This window comes from Palaemon carinicauda, chromosome 8 (assembly GCF_036898095.1).
Source record: "Palaemon carinicauda isolate YSFRI2023 chromosome 8, ASM3689809v2, whole genome shotgun sequence".
Lineage (NCBI taxonomy): Eukaryota > Metazoa > Arthropoda > Malacostraca > Decapoda > Palaemonidae > Palaemon > Palaemon carinicauda.
Genome location: NC_090732.1, coordinates 120,466,751 through 120,491,750, shown reverse-complemented (window position 1 = coordinate 120,491,750; position 25,000 = coordinate 120,466,751). Strand labels below are relative to the sequence as shown.

The window sequence follows — 25,000 nt, the reverse complement described above, 5'->3', positions numbered from 1 at the left end:
AGGCTTCTTCCATCGAATTACATAGCTTTAAAATGGAATACTGAAAACTGCGAAAAACTAAAATGTTCAAACTTCAATACCGAACGACTTCATCTCACCTTTAGTGCCTAGTGGCCCGCAAAAGTCCTCTTGCCAATTAGGCTGGATGGCATTTTCTAAATAGAAAAAAAGATCACACGCTTTTGCTTTAGTCTTTATTGAACAAAAATAATTAAATAAAAAAAAAAAAAGTTGCAGCGTTTTTTAGTGTATGGAATTAAACAAGTTTATAAAATATTTCTCCTTTCTTTGGTTTAAAAAATTCCAGCATTTATTATAGCCCATAAAGATAATTCGCCAATTAATTTTAGTTAATATTATTTAACCACTAGTTAAATATTTTTTAGGCAACTGAATAAATATATAAATGATACTGATCATCTCCAGTCCTCTCCAGAATATGAAACTGATATTTATCACCAGATCATCATAAAAAAATATGGTTTCATAAGAGTTTTCATCACCCGCTATCAGGTGTATTTCATCATTTGCTATCATGTGTAATTACCAGGCGAGTCATCAACATCTAAGAATTAGATGTCCTATTCATTCCAGGGAAACCATCCAACTAAATAACTAAAATATGAATGATTTCTTTGCTAAAGGGCCTTGAATGCGAATCTTCATCTCATTTTAAACCAAGCAACTTCACTTGAATCTGAATGGGAACCTCAGAAATATTTTTTTTTCTTTTTTAATATCTGGATAGCCCAATTGAAAAACTCATTATATCGTTGATTTATTTTTATTGTTTCGCTAATTATGCAATTAGATTTTTTTTCCATTAGTCAGTTGATAAAGATACATCAAAGAAACACTGTCAGCGTGGAAATATAATTTGTCATTATAAATGCTACGGTTGGAAAGCTAACCCTTCAGGCATAGCTTAAAAGGAAAATATTTTTGAGAGATTCATAGCTTGAATACTGTAAAATGAATATTTAAATGCATCGTAACTCAAAGAATTTCTTATATTGAACAATTGCAAACCTTTACAAAATAAACTACCTAACGACTGATTTCCTAATAATTACAAAATATTCAACAAATGTATAGTTCAAGCGCAATATAATAATTGGATGAGTTAATTAAACAACCTGTAATGATTGCACAGAAATGAATTACAGCATACTGTTTGTTATCTGATAGTTAAATAAGTTTCTAGCTTTAATTAAAACCTGAGAATTTATGGAGAATGGCTTCAAATGTCCCAGAAGCAGCTAAGAGAGCTGCATACTACAACGCTTTCGTTAGACGAAATGTTTAAGAATGAATATGAACAAAGAATAAATAAATATAAATCGGATAGCTTTCTTGTCTCTGAACTTCTTTCGTACTAAGACAATCTCAAGCAAAATCCAGAGTATTCTGGGATATTAGAAATTATCGTTTATCGGAAATAATCTTCTTGTTTTTGAAGCTTTTAATAAGGAGCATTTGCCATAAACTTCAATATTTATTGTTTAGCATCGACACCAAAAACACTTCCAATATTGACAGTCAGATTATATTATTTTATCATGAGCCTTTAAATTTGTTTCGTATCGGGGATGAATTTTTTCCTGTCAGATACAGAGAAGTTTATCTTATCCTTTGTCTATTTTTCTGTTTGAACACTAAAATATACAAATTTATTGGCCTTATTTAGAGTCGTCTATTAAATGTGAGGGGTTTATATGACTAAGGAAAAACAGAAGAGGAAGGAGAAATCCATAACTTGGCAGAAGGCAAAAAAATTAGAAGACAAACCAAGCAAACACAAGACCTTTGATGTTCTTAGAGCAGACGAAGACAGATGTTGAAACATTACATATTTTACCGGAAAAGCTCGGGATTATTTAAGGTAAATGTTGGTTTCACGCAACTCTTTGAACTAAATCCTCTTTCCCGCAGAAGAAATATTATATTAAAGACTAAAGAAAATCATTTCTGAAATACGTTAAATACTGAAAAACGCTCCCTGAAAAATAAGAATTTTAGATATTGGCAAAACTTTGAAAGTTATGCATACTTCATTTAGAAACATTTAAATGCTATTTACACATGTAATCGCCTTGTTTATGCCTAATTTACAAATTCTCATCCGTTCGGTAGCATAAGCAAGGAGGTATTGCGTTTTGAAGAAGCGAACAAAGTCAAGAAAGATTTTGAGCCCGAATTCACATTGCCAATAAAATCCTACTCTCATTTTTCTTAGACCTCCTTTCAACTTTCTCAGGCCTTTCCTCCTCTCCTCTTCTTTTCTCTTCTTCTCCTCCTCTTCTCCCTCTCCCTCTCCCTCTCCCTCCTCCTCCTCCTCCTCCTCCTCCTCCTCCTCCTCCTCCTCCTCCTCCTCCTCCTCCTCCTTTTCTTCTCACACCCACTATTGATTTCAGGATAACATCTTTAAAGTTTTTTCTTTACAGTGAGATTTATTTCTGTTCAGATATTCTCATCTTTATCTAGAATAATAAAAAAGAATTGATATATCCATTGAATTTAACATTTCAATGTCCCATTTAGAATGTGATGCCCATGTTTAGTTTCTCAAGAAATCAATTCCAGGGCCTGTGGGAAACAAGTTCTCATTATAAGTAAAACTGTAGCTCAGATAGATCAGCCAGTTATTTAGATATCTCTAAGCTTTTCAATGAATATTGTGGAAATTATCATGCACAATTTTATCCCTTCTTAAGTGAAATCTTGGATTAATGGTGATATTTCCAAGATCTGATTTTTAATATAGATACCTCCAACTTCAGAAATTCAAATTTACAGCAAATGTTTTTTTTTTTTATGTTTGAAAGGTTGACATGTCTCTCTTCTTAGTTTATATATGACGAATTTATTTTACTGTTGTTAATGTTCTTAAGATGTTTTATATTTTTAGTTCATTACTCCTCATGTATAGTTAACTTATTTCCGTATTTCCTTTCCTGTTGGAGCCCTAGGGCTTGTAGAATCCTACTTTTCCAACTAGGGTTGTAGCCTGGCTAGGAATAATTATGATAACAATAATAAAAACGTCCATGTAAAAATCAATTTTATATACCTAAAATAGTTTTTTATTACTTCTTATTTCCACGAGCCCTTTTTAATAAGATCTATATGTATTTTATAAGTACCCTTTAGCCTATAAAGTAAAGTCAAAACATCATTTCAGATCTTTGAATACTATACGAGATCCAGAAATTGGTTCAGATGCCACCAATCATCTCAAAATGAGATATGGGAATGATTTTGTACATTTCTAAAGCCTTTTAAGCGAGAGTATATGAAATCTAGTAGTCACCTCAGTTATTTCTAGACCTTTATTACTTTATATGGATTCACGGGTTTATGCAATGTCACACATACATGCAATCATTCATATACATGCACACCTTTATGCAAGCGCGCACACCTAATTACTTTCGTGCATATGCATAAAGTCTGCGCATTATGCGTCATTTCAGATTAATCGATTAATCTCCCCCGTTAAGACAAAAGGAGAATTTGATTGAGTGTGGATGGACTCCACTCTTTTTTTTTTTCAATTTCATCCCTTCGAATGTTATTTCTAACTGGATGTTTTACATTAGGATATATGTTGCAATGTTTAAAAAAAAATGCAAGTCCACATCTAAAAGATATTTATTTTATGTCTTAATGAAGAATATGAATGTGAATGACTTAAATCAAGTAATCTTCAAATGAAATAATGATTGCATACACACTCGCATTCACACTCATACACGCATATATATATACGCATATATATATATATATATATATATATATATATATATATATATATATATATATATATATATATATAAATGTGTGTGTGTGTATTATATACAGTATATACATGTATCTATGTGTACAGTATGTATTTTGATATACATCTACACAGTATAGCTTATGTATGTGTATGGATACAGACTTACACACATTCATATATATATATATATATATATATATATATATATATATATATATATATATATATATATAAACCAAAGATCAATTTAACATTGAATTCTCTCAACCACAGGAATAAATATCCTCCTTTGATTTTCTCCTTTTTTTATAATAAATCTTCTGCTTGGGCCAGGATTGCAATCTATGTCTCTGAGTCGAAACAATTCCAACATTATACCAATGTCCATTGAAAAATTCCTAATTGAGATTACCCGAACCTCGGGTAAAAATGAAAATATGCAATTTTCTTTAGAATAAGAGTTTAAATGCCTTGTTTAGTTAAAAAAAAAAAAAAAAAAAAAAAATTATGGGGCCACAATTAAATTTTTTTTTTTTTTTTTATTAAAGGACATATATGGCAAATATATTCATTTTCACAGTCGTATCTGGTAAAATAGAAGTATGTACAGTTAGCCCAGTGGTAGGGCTGTAATTATAGTACAACTGTATGTCCTCCGTGTCGTATAAAGCGACTAAAAGGACAGCTGCTACCTTGCAGTTTTGCTTTTTAGCTAAAGACTAGTCCCACTGCCAATAACTGTGGTTGATGACTGCAAGGGCATGCGATCGTAAAAACTTTGCCATATTATTAACCATGCCCAATAATACACATCAGGCAAGCGATCCCTTAATATAGGGATAACGGTGGGAAAGAAGAACTGTTCATTGAACTACTCTCTTGATAACTCAACGGTACAGTCTAATGTTGGAATTGTTTCAGCCGTTCCTAGTCCACTGCAGGACAAAGGCTTCAGACATGTCCATCCACACGCGTCTGTTTATGGTCTTTTCTATGCCAGTCTATACCCGCGAATTTTCTTAGGTCTTCAATCTATTGTCTTCTCTTCCTTCACCTGCTTCGTTTTCAATCTCTAGGGACCCAATCTGTTCTTGTTCCTGTCCATTTATTATCTGTCATTCTCATTATATGTCCTGCCGATGCCCATATCTTTTCCTTACCCGTTGTTAGAATATCCTCTACTTAGTCTGCTCTTGTATCCATGTTGCTCTTTTTCTCTCTTAGTGTTATTCATTTCATTATTCTTTCCATATCTCTTTGAGTTGTAACTAGCTTATGTTCCAAAGATTTTGTAAGGCTTCAAGTTCCTGATGCATAAGTTAATGCCTGTATGACCATCAGATTAAATATATGTTTGTGTGTGTGCGTGCGCTTGTGTTTGTGTGTATTGTGTAAAATTAGTTTAGCAAAAGACCCATGAAATGTGTTAGAAGATTGGATGTTAGAAGTGAAGGAGATAGTAAAGCACCAATTAGAAAATCTCGTTGGAGATTCTTTTTGGCGAGTAACCCATAAAGCAGATTATTTTTAAGACTTAACATAGACTAAAGAGAATAGAATGTTTCTCTCCCGATGAAAAGATTTATTAACAAAGAACTCGTAAATTTTGCTAAGAAAAGGGAGCTTCAAAGAAGTAAGCGTAACAATTAAGGAAAAGATGAGTAAAGGCTGGCTTAAAGTGAGCTCATGAAAGAGGTTAAACGAAATGGTTGGTAATAGGCTTATGGGTCTATCGTGGGGTCGGCTTGCTTTGTAAGGCTACATAAAAGGAAAGGCACTTGCAGTGGCTGAAGGCATAATGTAACAAGGGATCTGGCGAAGAATTGATACGTATATTGATATGAGAGAATTGGTGCATCTGAAAGAATAACAAAGTATGGTGGAATTTGTTAAACAAAACGAAGAGAAATGTAAACTGAATTTACGAATCAAATCAAGAAAGAATAATACTTTGAAATAATTGAAGAAACACGGAGAGTTCGTGAGAAGGTGAAATAGATGCGAATGTTAGCGTTTAATAGAATTGTTTAAAAACAGTTCAGAAGGAATAAGTAAACGGGATAGTTGGTAAAGTGCGGACGCTCGTAGCGTTAGCTTAAGGAAACATTTACAAAGGAAATGGTGAATTCAAATGGAGTAAGTGGAACTGGGGAAGCAAAGAATTAAAAAGACCAAAGCAACGTAGAGGGCAGTGAAGCAAAGGAAAACAGAATTGAACAAAAACATTGAAGTAAAACGTGCCATTTGAAATCCAGTTGTATGACAAAAGTATTTAAATTGATATGGATAAAGGATATGGAAGAAGAATACGAAGTGAGGAAAACATGTTTGTCGAAATATTGATGAAGAATGTTCGTAAAAACTGGAGAGAGGAAAAAAGAATTTCTTTGGGAGAAGTGCGTTTATGAAGAAACTGTATTGAATAAATGGATTATAGATGATAGACGCATGTGGTAGCTTAAACATAGTTCTGTTGATGCATATGTTAGCTTAGACACAGTTCTGTTATAACCTAAAGAAAAATAAGTGGGTGATTGAGGGAACAAAAGGGTTGATCAATAAGACATAGGCCTATATGATAGATATCAATCTTAGAACATGTCTGAAAGGATTGGGAAAAATGTAAGGAAATCTAAAAAAAAAAAAAAAAAAACATACATAAGTAAATTTGAGATATGTTGATCTACGATTATGATAAGGATGAAGATGAAAAATAGTCAATTGAAATATTAAGGTCATGACGTAAAATGAGGAAATATCTACGAAAACTAGACGTTTAGGTTCCAACAACTTCATACCGGAAAGATATATTGTGGCAAAATATCTCGGGGCCATAAAGGTGATGGTCGAGAAGGAAGAGAGACCACTGAAGGAAACTGGAGCCTTGCTTTGGGGAAAAGAATAAAGTGATGTACCAGATGGGAAAAGAAACGTTACATGGATGGAGAAGACAAAGATCATGGGATACTTGCTGAAGGAGTTTGAAAGCAATACAAGAGGAAAAGTTTTGAGAATAGGAATTGACGTCTCTCTCTCTCTCTCTCTCTCTCTCTCTCTCTCTCTCTCTCTCTCTCTCTCTCTTTCGGATATAAACGCTTCTACATCGAAAGCTAGAGACAACTGAATTTACATACTAATGAAATCAGCGCGTCTATTAGTGCACATGTAGGCTATTTGTATTAGGAGACGTAAACGAGTAACAAAGATTAAAAGTATTGAAGGGAAAATTTTATATAATGCAAAATTAAAAGCAGTGAACGCGATAAACAAGGGCAGTAATTTGATAAAATAATAATGCAGAGTTCAAGCCATAAAATCTAATATTATGAAACAGAATCTAAGAATTATAACTTTCTCCCTTTAAAGGCTATGCCCCACATGCAAGATTGGAATTAGCAAGCGAAAAATGTATCGGTAAAATAGAAGACAAACTCGAAAAATGGCAAAAAGATAATGATATGAGAAAAGTTTTCCAATTTGCGCAAGAAACTTTATTTTGAAGTTTTTTATTTGCCAGGAAATATCCAATAGTGACTTTTATTTCCTGGTTTTTAATGGTGAATTAACAGTAAACCCCCGGTGACACGTCCAGGAAGATGGAACAAATCACACTCAATTTAGTGGTTAACATTTATAAATAGAAATCATGTTATGAAAGAAATCAGTAACTTGAGTTTTCATAAAAGCAATCAAAGAAGCTTTGAGGTGTTGCCGCATATATTCAGTGCTGGGAAATAAGATGTTAGCGTATCCTGTCAGTGTTAATGTAAACCCTATTTCGCGCAGAAATGGAGGGAAATTCAATTAGACCGAGATGAAAACATCAATCATAAAATGTTATGAAATGTTCAAGCCAGTTTGAATTAGATTTTATATCATTAATGTTACTTAATGAGTCAATGTATTGTTGTTGAAAATCAAAAAGGTATAAACTTCACATTATAATAGCAAAGGGTTAGTAGAACAATGAGATGAGGTTATTTAGATGATTACGAAAATCACAACTGAAATATCAAAGAATTATTAGGAATGCAAAAGGGATATAGAATATAAACTTGGGAATTGCTTGGAAAGTGAGAAACGTATCATCTTGGTTTATGGGGGTAAACGAAGACCAATGGAACAGTCAACCTAATAGCCATATCTGACCTATAATGGATGAAAACAAGGAAAAAATTGAAAGAAAAATTTGAAAATATTCTTAAAGAGTTAGAAAGAAAATGGATAAGAAGTACGGGGAAAATCGGTTACTGGATCTCACAATCCGATGTTTTCTGAATTCTATAAAACCGATGTATGAAATGGTGTCATGAAAAAGCCCTCTCCCTTAACCCAGAGGGAAGACAGCCAAATTAGTAAATTAAAAAAAAAATAAAGTTATTAGCTAGGCAACCTTGCACCAGAAAGAATAAGTATCTACAGAAGATATGGACTGGAAAGAGTTATTCATTTGGTATACACCAATGAATAGAAGAGTTTTTTCGGTATTGTAAGGAGCTTTTCTAGGAGAGGGACATTGCGATATCAAATTATTCTCCAATCTTGGACACTGGTATAGGCTCCTTACTAAGGCCTGCCACACTCGGGTAAGGACTGGTTTTAGGGTACATTGTTCTGTCAGTTTTCTCATCTGTTTTTTTCCCCTTCAAATGGTGTGTTGTAAAGCTTAATAAAATGGCTAAGGGTGGGAGATGACAGCTTATCAAGAGGATGTATTTCCCTTATCTTTATCTTTGATCTTCACTCTCAAAGCTAACACTACTACCATTTTCTCCTTAAGTATTCCTTACTGTTAATAATTTGTTATTTCGTTTTAACAGTTTATTCTTTACTTTGTTCCTTTCTTCTTTACTGTGCTGCATTCCCTATTGGGATCCATGGCTTATAGCATTCTATTTTTTTCAACTAGGATTTCATCTTGGCTAATAATAATAGTAATGATAATAACTATTTAGAAATGAGACTAAAGAAAGACCTAATACGAGAATATTATCTCCCCTTTATAATAAAGAACATGTATCTGGCTATATATATATATATATATATATATATATATATATATATATATATATATATATATATATATATCTCTGTGTGTGTGTGTGTGTGTGTGTGTGTGTATATATGCAGTATATATATATATATATATATATATATATATATATATATATATATATATATATATATATATATATATATATATATATATATATATATATATATCTCCCCTTTATAATAAAGAACATGTGTCTGGCTATATATATATATATATATATATATATATATATATATATATATATATATATATATGCAGTATATATACATATATATATATATATATATATATATATATATATATATATATATATATATATATATGCAGTATATATACATATATATATATATATATATATATATATATATATATATATATATATATATATGCAGTATATATATATATATATATATATATATATATATATATATATATATATATATATATATATATATATATACACACTGTGTATATATATATATATATATATATATATATATATATATATATATACTGTGTATATATATATATATATATATATATATATATATATATATATATATATATATATATATTAGGTCAAGCTCATCGGCATAGCCAAACGCATAACTACTCGGTTTCGCCCTTGGTGAGAGTGGTTGTAGTTAGGGAAGGGGGAGGAAAGGTTGAGTCTGTGTGAGTGCGTGTGTGCATATCTAGCTAAATATTTAGCCTTCATTTTTGACGGGTCGCATACGCTAGTTTTAAACAAAAACGGGTAAGCACAGGGAAAACCTTTAAAATCCTGGATGAAGAGAGAAATTCAAAACGTCCAAACAAATATGTCAATTGTAAACCGTGCGATTGGAATGATTTTATATTAATGGGAAAAAATGACAGTGACCCGAACTTCCAAAACCGGAGGGGAAAAAAGAGTGAGAAAAAATGGCAGAAATTTTATTTTGAAGGCTATGTATTTTGAGCCCCGTGAGAGCCATATTCTTTGACAGATGGTTATAATTATTCAATTTAGATTAAAGCAAGTTTAAACAGACAAGATGGCAATGACTTCCTTATCCAAAACTTGAAAAGTTAGGACTATTTTGCCATGTTTATAGATAAGTTCCTTTTTAAATTCCTATAAATACTGGATAGGGGAAAGTCTCCAAGTTTTCTAAACAAATGTATAAGTTATTCATTGATATTTTATTGTTGGTGCACAAAAGAGTTCGCTTGTAGAATGGAATGTTGCAACAATTTGACGGGGGTTGAAAACAAAGAAGATATAGATTAACAAAACTCTTCGAAATACCCCTTTTGTATATGAATATTTCTTGAAGAATTGGTGATGATAGCTGTCAGTGAAAAATAGAAACTACTGAAGTAAATTGAAAAATATAGATATTGTTATTATTATTACTAGCTAAGCTACAACATTAGTTGGAAAAGCAGGAAATAAGGAAATAGATAAACTGCACGAAAAGTAATAAACAATTAGACTAAAATCATTTAAGACAGTAACAACATTAATATAGAATAAACTAAAAACTTCATGAAATAAGAGGAAGAGAAATAAGATTAAAATGGTGTGCCCTAGTGTACCCTCAAGCAAGAGAACCCTACCCCAAGACAGTGGAAGACCATTGTAGAGAGGCTACTGCACTACTCGAGACTAGACAACAACGGATTGATTTTGGAGTGTTCTTTTCCGAAAAGCTCTGCTTACCATAACAAGGGTCTCTTCTACCCTTACCAAGAAGAAAGTAGCCACTGAACAATTACAGTACAGTAGTTAATTTTGAGCGAAGAAGAATTATTTAGTAGTCTGGGTGTTGTCAGGTGTACGAGGACAGGGGGGGAGTGTGTAAAGAATAATCCAGACTATTCGGTGTATGTGTAGGCAAAGGAAAAATGAGCCGTAATCAGAGAGAGGGATCCAGTGTAGTGCTGTCTGGCCAGTCTAAGGACCCAACAACTCTCTAGCGGTAGTACCTCAACGGGTGGCTGGCGCCCTGCCCAACCTACCACCTCAAGTTTAGAAATGTTGTAAATGGCTTCCCATATTTTCCGAATGATCATATGAAAGTTAATTATCTCTTAATTAATGTTTCCGCAAAAGCAAAGGTACACATCAGTTTAAAGGAATGGCAGAGGCAAGGTACAGTGACATTGCCCTAGCAAAAAGGGTAATGCCCTAGAGACTGACCATATATACATATGATCAGTCTCCCAGTCGCCCTCTTCACCCAAGCTAGAAACAGGCAGGGCTAGGAAATGGCTGCTGATGACTCAGCTGATAGACCTATAGAGTCCTCCCCAACCCCCCATCCATCGCTCACAAGGAAGGTTAGGTTTCAGACATTAAAGAAACTAATGAGTTGGAGCGGGAACCCCAGTCTGGTGATCATGAGGCAGGGACGTTTCCAATAGGCCACCGCAACCCCTAAGATATAGTTGATAAGAAAAATTGGGCTACCTTCTTTTTATTGTGTGAAAACTATGGACAATGTATATAGCGACCTTTCAAAGTCTGTAATTATAGTTTGAAATAGTTAACCAAGAGAGTAGAAAATTTATACTGATATCTTAGTGATTTAGTAATTTAATATCATCCGAATAATTTAGAGAAATAGTGAGTTGGGGATTTATATGTTATAGAAATTCGTTAGGCGGAGAATTTTTCCAAATGGAGATTTTATTATGTTGATAATTTCAATGAGTGAAAAGCTTAGTGGCCAACAATTTAATACGATGAAAAATTATTATCATCTAATAAACACCCAGTTTTTCTTCGTGCGAAAAAAAAACATCATTTCCCAATATCTTTTCATTAATAAAAACTTATATAAAATAGAGAGTAATTTCAGAAAAAAAAAATCATATAATCTACGGCTCTTAAAGTTAATGGAAATGGCAGATTATGACAAATGATATTTACATTGAATATGAATATATGAAATATGAATTATGTTTCCTACTGACAAATGGAAAGCGGATTATTGTGGGCTGCCAAATAAATTACCTCAAATCTCTTGTGTACCATTCGCTTTTGGAACTTGGAATATTCTTCCTTTGTTTATTTTTTTTCTTGTCATCATTTAAAGAAATTGACATAGTTCACACCCACCCCATATATATATATATATATATATATATATATATATATATATATATATATATATATATATATATATATATATATATATATATCTACTTTCTTACTCATTTGGCACCCATGAAATGGTTAGGGCCTCAATAAATTTACGTCATATGTGTCTTTCCTGTGCCATCTCTATGGGCTCAACCCAATTCTGAGATCCAACCTCCCTGCGCATTATCATAAACCACGTTTCTCTAGGTCTATCGTGTCCTCTGCTTCCATTCAGGTACATCCTGAACTAACTCATCCTCCCTTCTTAAGATATGGCCCATCCATCTCCATCTTGATAATCTAACTATATCGTTCACATTGGGCACGCCGGCTACCTCGAGAATTGCCGTATTGGTTATATGCTGCTGCTATTTAATTCCCAAAATCTCTCACAGTGCTTTATTCTCAAAGGCCGGAAATTCTGCATCAGTTGTTACAGTGCTGTACCACGGCTGGTGTCCATGAATTAATACCGCTCTTACAAGTGAAATGGATATTTTGATTTTGCTGTGAACTGATATTCGATTTGACCTCCAAACTGTTTTGAACATGGAAATTGCTTGTTCTGTCCTCCGTATTCTCCTCTAGATTTGTGCATCAGCAGGGTTGAAAAAAATCACGATTTTTTTCTAAAGATAAATAAAATAGAAATGAAAAAGAATCGATTTATTTGATTTAAATCAGATTTTTTTATATTTGAATAAATTTTGGGGATTTAAATAATTTTTTTTTTCAATAATACTTATTTGCTTCTGCTAATTATTTGTTTTAGTCTTATGAGGGTATTTTCTGGTATTAAACTTTATCAGTGTTAAATGAGACCCAAAATGGGTATAATATGGGAGAAGTTAATCTACTCACACTGCAACCCTGTATTAAACATACTTAAGAAATTTCTTAATTTGTCTATTTATAGCCTATTAATTTCGTATTATATTGATAAGAAATTATACTCGTTACTTTGCATTAAAAAAAGAATTAATCTCATTAGATTTCATAATTGGATTTATTGTTATTATCAACAAAAAGACCTTACTTTCATTTTATATGATTTTAAATATTTTTTCTGGTAAGAGATGGCAATGATTCACTAGTGCCTGACTTCTTACACGACCAGAACAGAATCAGTGCAGGAAAAAGACTTAGGTTTCTTTACATTTTATAGGGAAAGTAAACGTACGAACATGCATATAGAAACATGCATATAGAGGCTTACAGAACAATGACACTCCCATACCAGCTACCTGGGTTGAGGTTCTGTAAGCCTCTATATGTATGTTCGTACGTTTACTTTCCCTATAAAATGTAATGAAACCTCTCTCAATAAATCAGTCCTCTGAAGAAGTATCACGAAACTAGTCAGGGCTTAATCGTATATTTCGTATTTTCACTTTCCCTGTGGTTCTTCTGCATATATATACATATATATATATATATATATATATATATATATATATATATATATATATATATATATATATATATATACACTATATTGTTGGTATATGTATTTAAATGAAGGAGTGAAGGTAAAAGTGGAAGAGAAAAAGAGGGCTTTTGAAGAATGGCTGCAGAGTAATAGTATAGAGAAGTATGAAAAATATAGAGAGAAAAATGTGGAAGTAAAGTGCAAGGTACGTGAGGCAAAGAGGGCAGCTGACCTGAGGTGGGGTCAGTGACTGGGTCAGTCATATGAAGAGAATAAGAAGAAGTTTTGGAAAGAAGTGAAGAGAGTAAGGAAGGCTGGTGTAATAATTGAAGAGACAGTGAAAGATGGAAATGGAAGGTTGTTAAAAGGAGAGGAGGCAAGGAAAAGGTGGGCGGATATTTTGAAAGTTTGCTGAATGTTGAGGATAATAGGGAGGCAGATATAATTGCTGTTCCAGGTGTTGAGGTACCAGTGATGGGAGATGAGAATGAGAGAGAGAGATTACAATAGAGGAAGTGAGGAGAGCACTAGACGAAACGAGAGTAGGAAAAGCATCTGGTATGGATGGTGTGAAAGCTGAGATGTTGAAGGAGGGGGGTGTGACTGTACTTGAATGGTTGGTGAGATTGTTTAATATGTGTTTTGTGTTGTCAATGGTACCAGTAGATTGGGTTTGTGCGTATATTGTACCACTATATACGGGTAAGGGAGATGTGCATGAGTGTTGTAATTCAAGAGGTATTAGTTTGTTGAGTGTAGTTGGAAAAGTGTATGGTAGAGTAATGATTAATAGGATTAAGGATCAAACCGAGAATGCAATCTTGGAAGTACAGGGTGGTTTTAGAAGAGGTAGGGGTTGTATGAATCAGATTTTTACAGTTAGGCAGATATGCGAGAAATATATAGCAAAAGGTAAGGAGGTGTATGTTGCGTTTATGGATCTGGAGAAAGCATATGATAGAGTTGATAGGGAAGCAATGTGGAATGTGATGAGGTTATATGGAGTTGGTGGAAGGTTGTTGCAAGCAGTGAAAAGTTTCTACAAAGGTAGTAAAGCATGTGTTAAAATAGGAAATGAAGTGAGCTATTGGTTTCCGGTGAGAGTGGGGCCGAGACAGGGATGTGTGATGTCGCCGTGGTTGTTTAACTTGTATGTTGATGGAGTGGTGAGAGAGGTGAATGCTCGAGTGCTTGGACGAGGATTAAAACTTGTAGGCGAGAATGATCATGAATGGGAGGTAAATCAGTTGTTGTTTGCGGATGATACTGTACTGGTAGCAGACACAGAAGAGAAGCTTGACCGACTAGTGACAGAATTTGGAAGGGTGTGTGAGAGAAGGAAGTTAAGATTTAATGTGGGTAAGAGTAAGGTTATGAGATGTACGAGAAGGGAAGGTGGTGCAAGGTTGAATGTCATGTTGAATGGAGAGTTACTTGAGGAGGTGGATCAGTTTAAGTACTTGGGGTCTGTTGTTGCAGCAAATGGTGGAGTGGAAGCAGATGTACGTCAGTGAGTGAATGAAGGTTGCAAAGTGTTGGGGGCAGTTAAGGGAGTAGTAAAAAATAGAGGGTTGGGCATGAATGTAAAGAGAGTTCTATATGAGAAAGTGATTGTACCAACTGTGATGTATGGATCGGAGTTGTGGGGAATGAAAGTGATGGAGAGACAGAAATTGAATGTGTTTGAGATGAAGTGTCTAAGGAGTATGGCTGGTGTATCTCGAGTAGATGGGGTTAGGAACGAAGTGGTGAGGGTGAGAACGGGTGTAAGAAATGAGTTAGCGGCTAGAGTGGATATGAATGTGTTGAGGTGGTTTGGTCATGTTGAGAGAATGGAAAATGGCTGTCTGCTAAAGAAGGTGATGAATGCAAGAGTTGATGGGAGAAGTACAAGAGGAAGGCCAAGGTTTGGGTGGATGGATGGTGTGAAGAAAGCTCTGGGTGATAGGAGGATAGATGTGAGAGAGGCAAGAGAGCGTGCTAGAAATAGGAATGAATGGCGAGCGATTGTGACGCAGTTCCGGTAGGCCCTGCTGCTTCCTCCGGTGCCTTAGATGACCGCGGAGGTAGCAGCAGTAGGGGATTCAGCATTATGAAACTTCATCTGTGGTGGATAATGTGGGAGGTTGGGCTGTGGCACCCTAGCAATACCAGCTGAACTGGGCTGAGTCCCTGGTTAGGCTGGGAGGAACGTAGAGAGTAGAGGTCCCCTTTTTGTTTCGTTTCTTTGTTGATGTCGGCTACCCCCCAAAATTGGGGGAAGTGCCTTTGGTATATGCACGTATTTAAATCATGAGATATCTTACTCTTGTTAATTGATATAACACTAAAATGATTTTAAATACAGTATTTCTCATTTTGATTTCAATCATGTTTTTTTACTCTGATTTAGATCGATGTAAATCATTTTATTTAAATCAAACCAACCCTAGTAACTAGTATTCCATTGCTGGTAATGATAGTCCCTAGATATTTGGAAGAGTTGGGTAATGTTAATCTTTCGTTAAGGCAATTTGTCTGATCACCAATCTGAATCTGCATGCCCCCAGTCTCTGGCTAATCACCAATCCAACCTTTCTCCCCTAGAGTACTGACCTATCAACCATTTCCTCCATTTTCCTACTTTGCAGTACTCCATTCTTAATGTATATCTTAATGCATATCTAAGACTACCATAAACCATTACCCTATGCATATTCATTATGATGTTTATAATATTTTTTGATGTCCCGTGGGGCTTTAGAATCTTTTTTCTTTTAATATATCACTTGAAATACTATCAAATGCTTTCTAAAAATTCACAAAGTATAAAACAAGCTGTGATTTTATATCGTAACGCTGTTGAGCTGTATGTCATAGTAAAAAAATTTGATCTTCACATCCTGTACCCTTTCTGAAACATGATTGTTCTTTTCAAAATATTATAACTATTACAGATTCTATCATATTCAGTATTACCTTGGAAAAAACGTCCACGCCTCCTGGTGACAATGTGGTCCTTCGCCAGTTCTCAGTCTCTCAACTCTTACATCTTGGGTACTCTAGCTTTGTTACTTATTCGCCAGTATTTTTTTTTATGGTTTCCAGTATCAAGCTGCAATCATCCCTTGATATTGAGTTTACTTTACCTTGGGAATAGCTCACTTCCAAAGGGAATTATGTATGAGGCAACTACCCTAACCAGGATTTAAATCTATACCTTTTAGCTTCGGTTAATGCACTTAGCATATTCAATTCCATTTGGATGTAAGTTATTCCCCTTGTAAAGTGGATTCGTTATTGATGGATATTCGTGCCTCAATGTATAGTACAATGTCGTAATCGGATAATAAAAAAGAAAGGAAAAATATATTATGTTTTCAAGAATATTATATAGAAAAGTGAGCTTACGTTAGGCACTGCTAAATCTTATTATTATTATTATTATTATTATTATTATTATTATTATTATTATTATTATTATTATTATTATTATTATTATTATTATTATTATTATTATTATTATTTTTATTATTAGCTAATCTACAGCCCTAGTTAGAAAAGCAGGATGCTATAAGTTCATGGGTGCCAACGAGGACAACTAGCCCAGTGAGGAAAGAAAATAGATATGTAAATAAACTTTAAAAGTAATGAATGATTAAAATAAAACATTTTAAGAACAGTAACGACATTAAAATACTGGATATATCCTTGACTGTGTATATATTTATATAATGTACACACGTATATATATTGTACATATAGTACTGTATGCATATATATGTATATGTATATGTATATATATATATATATATATATATATATATATATATATATATATATATATATATATATACCGGTATATATATATATATATATATATATATATATATATTTGTTCCGACACAAATACTCACCGAGAACTACTTTTCTTTGGAGTCACTTGTGATCTCTCAATCTCGACCAAGGTTTTTCCCTCCGTTACCCCCCTTACTCCATTCTATATAGGTTTACTCCCGCCGCCAGAGAATGCGCCCTGAGGGCAGGATTAGGGCAGGTCACTGCCTCTGGGTCAGCATCGCCATTAAGTTTCTTGGTCGTGACCTGTAAACAGCCCACTCTCTTGCTCTCTCGATCCTTTGGCGCGTTTGTGTTCCACGTGTTTCCAGTGTGGGGACTTGTGTTTTTCTTGCGTAGTGCGTTATTTGCAAGTGTTACAGTGCGTTCTCCCTGTGTATATTCCAGTGTACTTATAACTCGCTAGTGTTGTGCCTTTCATGTGCGAACGATGGAGCATATGCGACGTTGCCCTGGTCCTAGAGCCGGAAAGTCGTGTGGGGCTTTCCTCTCTAAACCAGAAGTAGACCCTCACTCCCTTTGTTCCACGTGTAGGGGGAAAGTTTGCTCCACCGCGGACACGTGTCCGGAGTGCGTAAGCTGGGATGATATACAGTGGGTACGCTACGGTACCAAAAAGAAGAAATCTTCTAAGCGTTCCCCCAGAAAAGTTAGTGGCGTTTCTTCGTTACCGTCGGCCAGCGATCGGTCCGACGAAGCCTTGGCTTCTCCGTCTCCTTCGCAGAGGAGAGGGCAACAAGCCCCCAGTGTTGTGATTAGTCAAAGCGTTCTTCCCGGTGAACCCAGTGTGAGGGAAGAACCAAGGGCAGGCCCCTCTAGAGATAACGGAGGGTACGGTAGTGCTTCTGGTGAATCAGGCCTCGTGGTAGGGGACCACGCGTCCTCAGAAGACCCCGTATGGGGCAGTGTTGTGATTTCAGAGTCTCCCCCGCCCTCGTGGGCCGGTGCGTCGGGCTCCCCCCCGCCAGAGGAAAGCCACGCTAGAGTTCGCCGCCCGAGTAGCGATGCCTTCGGGTGGAAGTTGCCGAAAACACCGGGGAGGTCACCGCAAAGAATGGACGTGACCCTGGACCCCTGGCCCTCTGGCATGGATAGAGTGAACTCGGTGCCGACGATCTCCACAGCGGTTTCCGAGGACTTCCTCCAGCATCCAATCTCGGACGTCCGGCGGCGAAGAGCTTCCCCCACGCATCACGCGGGCAGCCGTTACACGAGGAACGTGGCGCCCTCGGACTCGTCAGAGATAGATTCATCCTCTGGGGGAGAAGTCAGGGAGAAACGGCGCGGGAAGAGGGAGCGGTCCGAAAGCGATCGTTCCCGCTCCGGGTCAAGGTTGCGACATAGCAGGAAGCGCCCCCGCTCCCACTCCCGTAAGTATAGGAGAAATGCCTCTCCCGGCGGCGGTTGGGTCTACGTCCCTTCAGGAGAGTCCAAGAGGCTCCACTCTCCAGACTCTCGTTCCAGTGAACGGGCGTCTAGGCTGCCGCTCCCTACGCACAGCCTAGAACCGCTCGACCTGCCATGCAGGAAAGACCTCGCTCAGAAGCATAAGTCCTCGAGGCCTCCGGTTCACCCCGCCCAGCGGGGGGAAACGCGCTTCTTTGAAGGCAGCCTGACCGAACCAGCCCAGCTGGTACGGTCATCGAGCAAGAAGGATCGGTTCCCGTTGTCGGGTCAGCCCAACGTGACCGTGACTTCGGATTCCAGAGCCTTGGGGCAACCGAGGACCCTCCCTGAGCTGGTGGTACCCGCCTTGCAGCGAGATCCACCCTCCTACGGAGCTCCCTACGGTTACAGGTCGGCCTCCCTGGACCCAAGAGGGGGACGACCGGTCTACCGATCAAGCAACCCGGCGCCCCCACGCCAGGCCGAGGCCTCGGCTGACGGAGGAGAAGCCCCCCCGTCGGAGGACTCCGCATACAGAAGGGGGGTGGGCCTCATCAGGAGGCACCATTGGATCACAGAACCCTCAGCACCTAAGGGGAATTCCTGGAGGTCAAGCCTCCTGAGAATCACGCATCACGACGCCCCTCCTCTTGCCCCAGACCTAGTACTGGGACAAGAGTACATAGATAACTTAGTGGCCAGCAATGCGGAAGCCCCCAAGTCCCAGAGTACCTCGAAACTGCTCCAGGGCCTCAAGACACAAGGAAAAGTTTACATTCCTGAAGGGCGGCGCCCAGGTCCCTGTAAAGTGGACCCGGTCTTAGACATCCTGGGACAAGGCAGCTCGGACGAAAGGGCCTCTTCAGCCCCGGTTTCCTTCTCGCCTACAGAAGCCGCCATGATGGAGGAGATGTTGAGGGACCTGGTGAAAGTCTCCTCATGGCTGGACTGGTGGGCCTCCACGTTGGTGAACGTGCAAGCCTCCATCGACCCCGAAGATCCAGAGTAGCAGAGTCTCCTGACGGACCTTCTCACCTCCTGAGGGAAAACTCTCAAGTTTTTAGCGTACCAAGCGCTCGCCTTGACGGCCAACTGGGTACTAAGGAAACGTGACACAGTTCTCTCTAAGTTGTCGAGGAAGATCCCGGACAGGGAGGCCCGAGCTGTGCGTAGCCTACCCTTAGGGGGTGAGTCTCTGTTCCCTTTAAAGGAACTGGAAATTCTAATGGAGAAGGTGTCCAAGAAGAGAGAGGCCAACGTCCCCAGACAAGCGTCTTCTAGAAGGCCGCCATACAGGAGATCAGCCTCGGATAGCGCCGTGACTCCTCAGGCCGCCCCCAGCTCTTCGAGGAGGGACGCCCCTTCCTCCTCCTGGACAACAACTCTGCAGCCCTCCCGCAGAGGAGCACCAGCTTCTGCCAGCTTCTTCAGGTCGGGTTACTCCGCCTCGAAGAGAGGCAGATCAGGCCGCCCCTCTAGGAGAAGGTAGAGGGAGAGGCCCCCTACTCCCGCCCAAGCCTCGGGTTGGGGGATGCCTCAGACCTCATTGGCAAGCATGGAAAACACAAGGAGCGGATCCTTGGACGGTGTCCGTCCTGAAAGAAGGCTACAGGCTCCCCTTCATAGCGGACCCACCCCCTCTTATTCCAGTCAGCCAGACAGAATGGTTGGCCCCCAGGGACCCGATGAAAAGGGCCACCCTTCAAGGAGAGATTTCCTTCATGTTAGAGAAGGGGGCCATGGAAGAGGTCCTTCTCCCAGGCCCCGGCTTCTACAGCCGCCTGTTTTCCTGGTAGAGAAAGCAATGGGGGGGGGGGCGGTTGGAGACCCGTGATAGACCTGTCGGCCCTCAACAAGTTCGTCAAGAAGACGGACTTCAAGATGGACACCCCTAAATCCGTCCTGATGTCCTTGAGGGAGAAGGATTACATGATGACGGTCGACCTCAAGGATGCATACTTCCAGATCCCTGTCCACCCGTCGAGTCAGAAGTTCCTCCGGGTAAAATGGGGTTCCCAGATCCTGCAGTTCAAGACCCTTTGCTTCGGCCTGTCGACGGCCCCTCAAGTGTTCACGAGGGTGTTCGCAACAGTCTCAGTGTGGGCTCACGAACGGGGTATCCGTCTCATCAGATACCTAGACGACTGGTTGCTCCTTTCCAACTCAAAGGCCCTCTTGGAGGAACAAGGGAGAAACCTCCTCCAGTTCTGCAGGAATCTGGGAATCATAATCAATCTGGAAAAATCGAACTTAACACCATCCAACAGAATGGGATACTTGGGGATGACGTTGGACACCGTGCAGGGGAAGGTCTTCCCCTCGGAAGACAGGATACGGAACCTCAATTACATCATTCAGCCGTTCCTGTCAGAACATTCCAGGAGGGCGAAAGCCTGGCAGAGACTGATAGGTCACCTGGTCTCATTAGAGAAACTGGTTCCCCAAGGGAAGATGCGGCTGAGACCCGTGCAATGGAACCTCAAGAGCCTCTGGTCCCAGACAGGCTCTCAGAAGGCGTTGATTCCTATCCTTCCAGACACGAGAACAGCCCTAGAATGGTGGCATTGCCAGTCGAACTCCCTCAAGGGGATGCCCCTCGGGTCCTGTCCCCCCGAGTAGCTCCTGTTCACAGACGCCTCCAACCAAGGGTGGGGGGCCCACCTTCTGGAAGAGACAGCAAGCGGTACCTGGTCGGAGAGCGAAAAGCATCTCCACATCAACGTCCTAGAGCTAAGAGCAGTCCAGAAGGCATGTCTGCACTTTGCAAGTCGGTTAAGGGGAAACACCGTGGCGTTAATGTGCGACAACGCCACGGTGGTAGCCTACATAAAGAAGCAAGGGGGCATGAGATCGAAGGAACTGTGCGACCTCACCATAAGCATCCTACATTGGGCGGACGAGCAGCAGGTGGTACTGCTAGCAAGGTTCATCCCCGGGAAGAGAAACGTGCTAGCCGACGGCCTCAGCAGAATGGGTCAGATAGTGGGGACAGAGTGGTCCCTGCACCCGGAGGTAGCCAGACTCATCATTCAACGCTGGGGCTCCCCGGTGATGGACCTCTTTGCAACAAAGCTCAGCGCCCAACTACCGGTCTATTGCTCCCCGGTACCAGACCAAAAAGCAGCCCTAGAAGACGCCTTCCAGCACAAGTGGGACAACTTGGACGTGTACGCTTTTCCCCCCTTCACGCTGATAAGGCAGGTACTCAACAGAGTAAGAGCCTCCCAAAACCTAAGGATGACTTTGGTAGCGCCCTGGTGGCCGGAGAGAGAGTGGTTCGCGGATCTAAAAGACCTAGCGAGCCAACCACCTTGGCCTCTGCCCGCCAGGTCAGAGCGTCAACCTCACTTCCTCAAGTTCCACGACAACCCTCTCTCTCTTTGCCTTCACGCCTGGAGACTATCGAGTGGCTCTTGAAGAAGGAGGGGTACTCCTCCTCCACGGCTAAGAGAATGTCCCTATACCTAAGAAAATCCTCTACCGTGGTATACCAGGCGAAGTGGGCCGCCTTTACGAAGTGGTTCTCGGAGAAACACATAAGACCGCTTAAAGCTTCGGTCCCGGACATAGCTGAGTTTCTCGTGTACCTTAGGGATGAAGTAGGAATGTCAATCCCAGCCATTAAAGGAGCACGGGCAGCCTTAGGCCAAGTCTTCCTCCTGAAAGGCATCGACCTGGGGACCTCGAGACACATAGCAATGCTGATTAGGAGTTTCGAGCCGTCCTGCCCTCCTCAAGCTAGGAGAGTGCCCAGGTGGGACCTGGCCAAGGTCCTGAAAATGCTAAGTCGTCCTCCCTTTGAACCCCTGAAAGATATCGGGGACAAAGACCTCACCCTCAAGACCGTCTTCTTGCTAGCCTTGGCTTCGGCTAAGAGAGTGGGCGAGATCCATGGTCTGTCTTACGACGTTGCGCACTCCAAAGGGTGGAAGGAAGTGTCCTTCAGGTTCGTAACCTCCTTTGTGGCGAAGACTCAGAACCCAGCAGTCTGGGACCCGAGGTTTGAAGGTTTCTCAATTCCGGCCATTCCCAAGACAGGCAATACAGAAGACTTGAAGTTATGCCCAGTAAGGATGCTCAGAAAGTACCTGGAAAGGACGGCTCATCTCCGACCAGGTACCAAGAACCTCTTCGTCTCCACAGGTGTTAATAAGAAACAAGTCTCCAAGAACACCATTTCCTTCTGGCTGAGACAAGTCATCGCTAGAACCTATGAAGAGGATAAAATGGCAGTGCCAGGCACTCCACGCCCCCATGACATCAGGGGTCTGAGCACCTCCTTGGCCTTTGAGAGAAACATGGCGGTGGGACAGATCCTGCAAGCTGGCACTTGGTCACACCAGTCGACCTTTACTGCCCACTACCTCAAGGATTATTCAAGAAAATCCTTGGACGGGTTCTCCATTGGGACAGTCATCGCCGCCCTCCAATCTGTGTAGCGGTAGGCTAGAAGATGTCCCCAACGGGGAATAAATTCTTCGCTACTTCATCAGGAGAAAATCAACAGAAGAAATTTAAGAGGTGAGTCTTAGATAATAGCGTAAGGTTCCGCAGTTACCCTCTCTCCGCTCTCTGATAGGCCCCGCATTCGATAGCCCTCTACGCACTATGTGCCGAGTCAAGTGGCAGAATGGCACTCCCGCCTCCTAAAGTATAAGTCTCCAAAGAAAAGTAGTTCTCGGTGAGTATTTGTGTCGGAACAAATCAAAAATTTTAAATAATTTTTATATTTCCTAACATACTCACCGAGAACTACTTTTCGGGTAATGGCCCTCCCTTCCGTCCCCGAGTGCCATCCTTCCATTGCCAAGTTGGGCTAAGCGACAAACTTAATTGCGATGCTGACCCAGAGAGGCAGTGACCTGCCCTAATCCTGCCCTCAGGGCGCATTCTCTGGCGGCGGGGATAAACCTATATAGAACGGAGTAAGGGGGGTAACGGCGGGAAAAACCTTGGTCGAGATTGAGAGATCACAAGTGACTCCAAAGAAAAGTAGTTCTCGGTGAGTATGTTAGGAAAAATAAAAATTATTTAAAATTTTTGATATATATATATATATATATATATATATATATATATATATATATATATATATATATATATATATGCGTGTGTGTATATACTGTTCATGTCATATACAGTATATTAGTGTGTGTATATATATATATATATATATATATATATATATATATATATATATATATATATATATATATATATATATGTATATATATATATATACACACACATATATGAGCAAGTTTATTAGCTACGATTTCCAACCTTCTCTCTTCGGTGATTATTAGGAAACAGAGCCGTTTAGAAATTGTTGCGATGTAACAGTCGTCCCCATTTATTATTATTATTATTATTATTATTATTATTATTATTATTATTATTATTATTATTATTATTATTTGCTAAGCTACAACCCAAATTGGAAAAGCTGGATACTATAAGCCCAGAGGCTCCAACGGGGAAAATAACTCAGTGAGAAAAGGAAACAAGGAAAAATAGAATATTTCAAGAACAATAACATTAAAGTAAATATTCTTAAATAAACTATGAAAACCTTAACAAAACAGGAGGAAGAGAAATTAGATAGTCTGTTCGAGTGTACCCTCAAGCAAGAGAACTCCAACTCAAGCCAGTTAAAGGCCATGGTACAGAGGTTATGGGACTACCCAAGACTAGAGAACAATGGTTTGATTTTGGAGTGTCCTTCTCCTAGCAGATCTGCTTACCATAGCTAAAAAGTTTCTACTACCCTTGCCAAGAGAAAAGTGGCCACTGAACAATTACAGTGCAGTAGTTAACCCCTTGAGAGAAGAGCTGTTTGGTAATCTCAGTGTTGTCAGGTGTAAGGGGACAGAGGAGAATAAGTAAAGAATAGGCTAAACTATTCGGTGTATGTGTAGATAAAGGGAAAATTAACCGTAACCAGAGAGAAGGATCCAATGTAGTGCTGTCTGGCCAGTCAAAGACCCCATAAGTCTCCAGCGGTAGTATCTCAACGGATGGCTGGTGCCCTGGCCAACCTACTACCTATATTTACACACACTTTAAGCTTTGTTCGGTTGCAATTGCTGTAACAAAGGTAATTAAAGTAAATTCGGTCATGGATGCTTCAAGTAAAGACACGGGTCAACTTTGACATCTTCTGACCTTGCTTCTGATAATGCAGGCATTCTGTGTTATGTTTCCGTGGCATCGATCAGATGCCAAAGCTTTGATTAAACAAGAAAAAAAAAAAGAACAGTGCGATTCATTGCAATAAAGGGTTTGATAATGAGATCTGCCTGTCATGGGTGGCCCTCAGAGATTGTTATTTGTCACTCTCATCCGTTAATCAATGAATGTAATTTGCGTAATCAAACTAAT

General features: G+C 39.0%; 1 protein-coding gene across 2 annotated transcripts in view; it reads left to right on the top strand.

Annotated features, from left to right (window-relative positions):
• Window positions 1–25,000, top strand: part of LOC137645864 (uncharacterized) — a 127,977-nt gene that overhangs the window by 69,111 nt on the left and 33,866 nt on the right. The gene's annotated exons all lie outside the window — the stretch shown is intronic.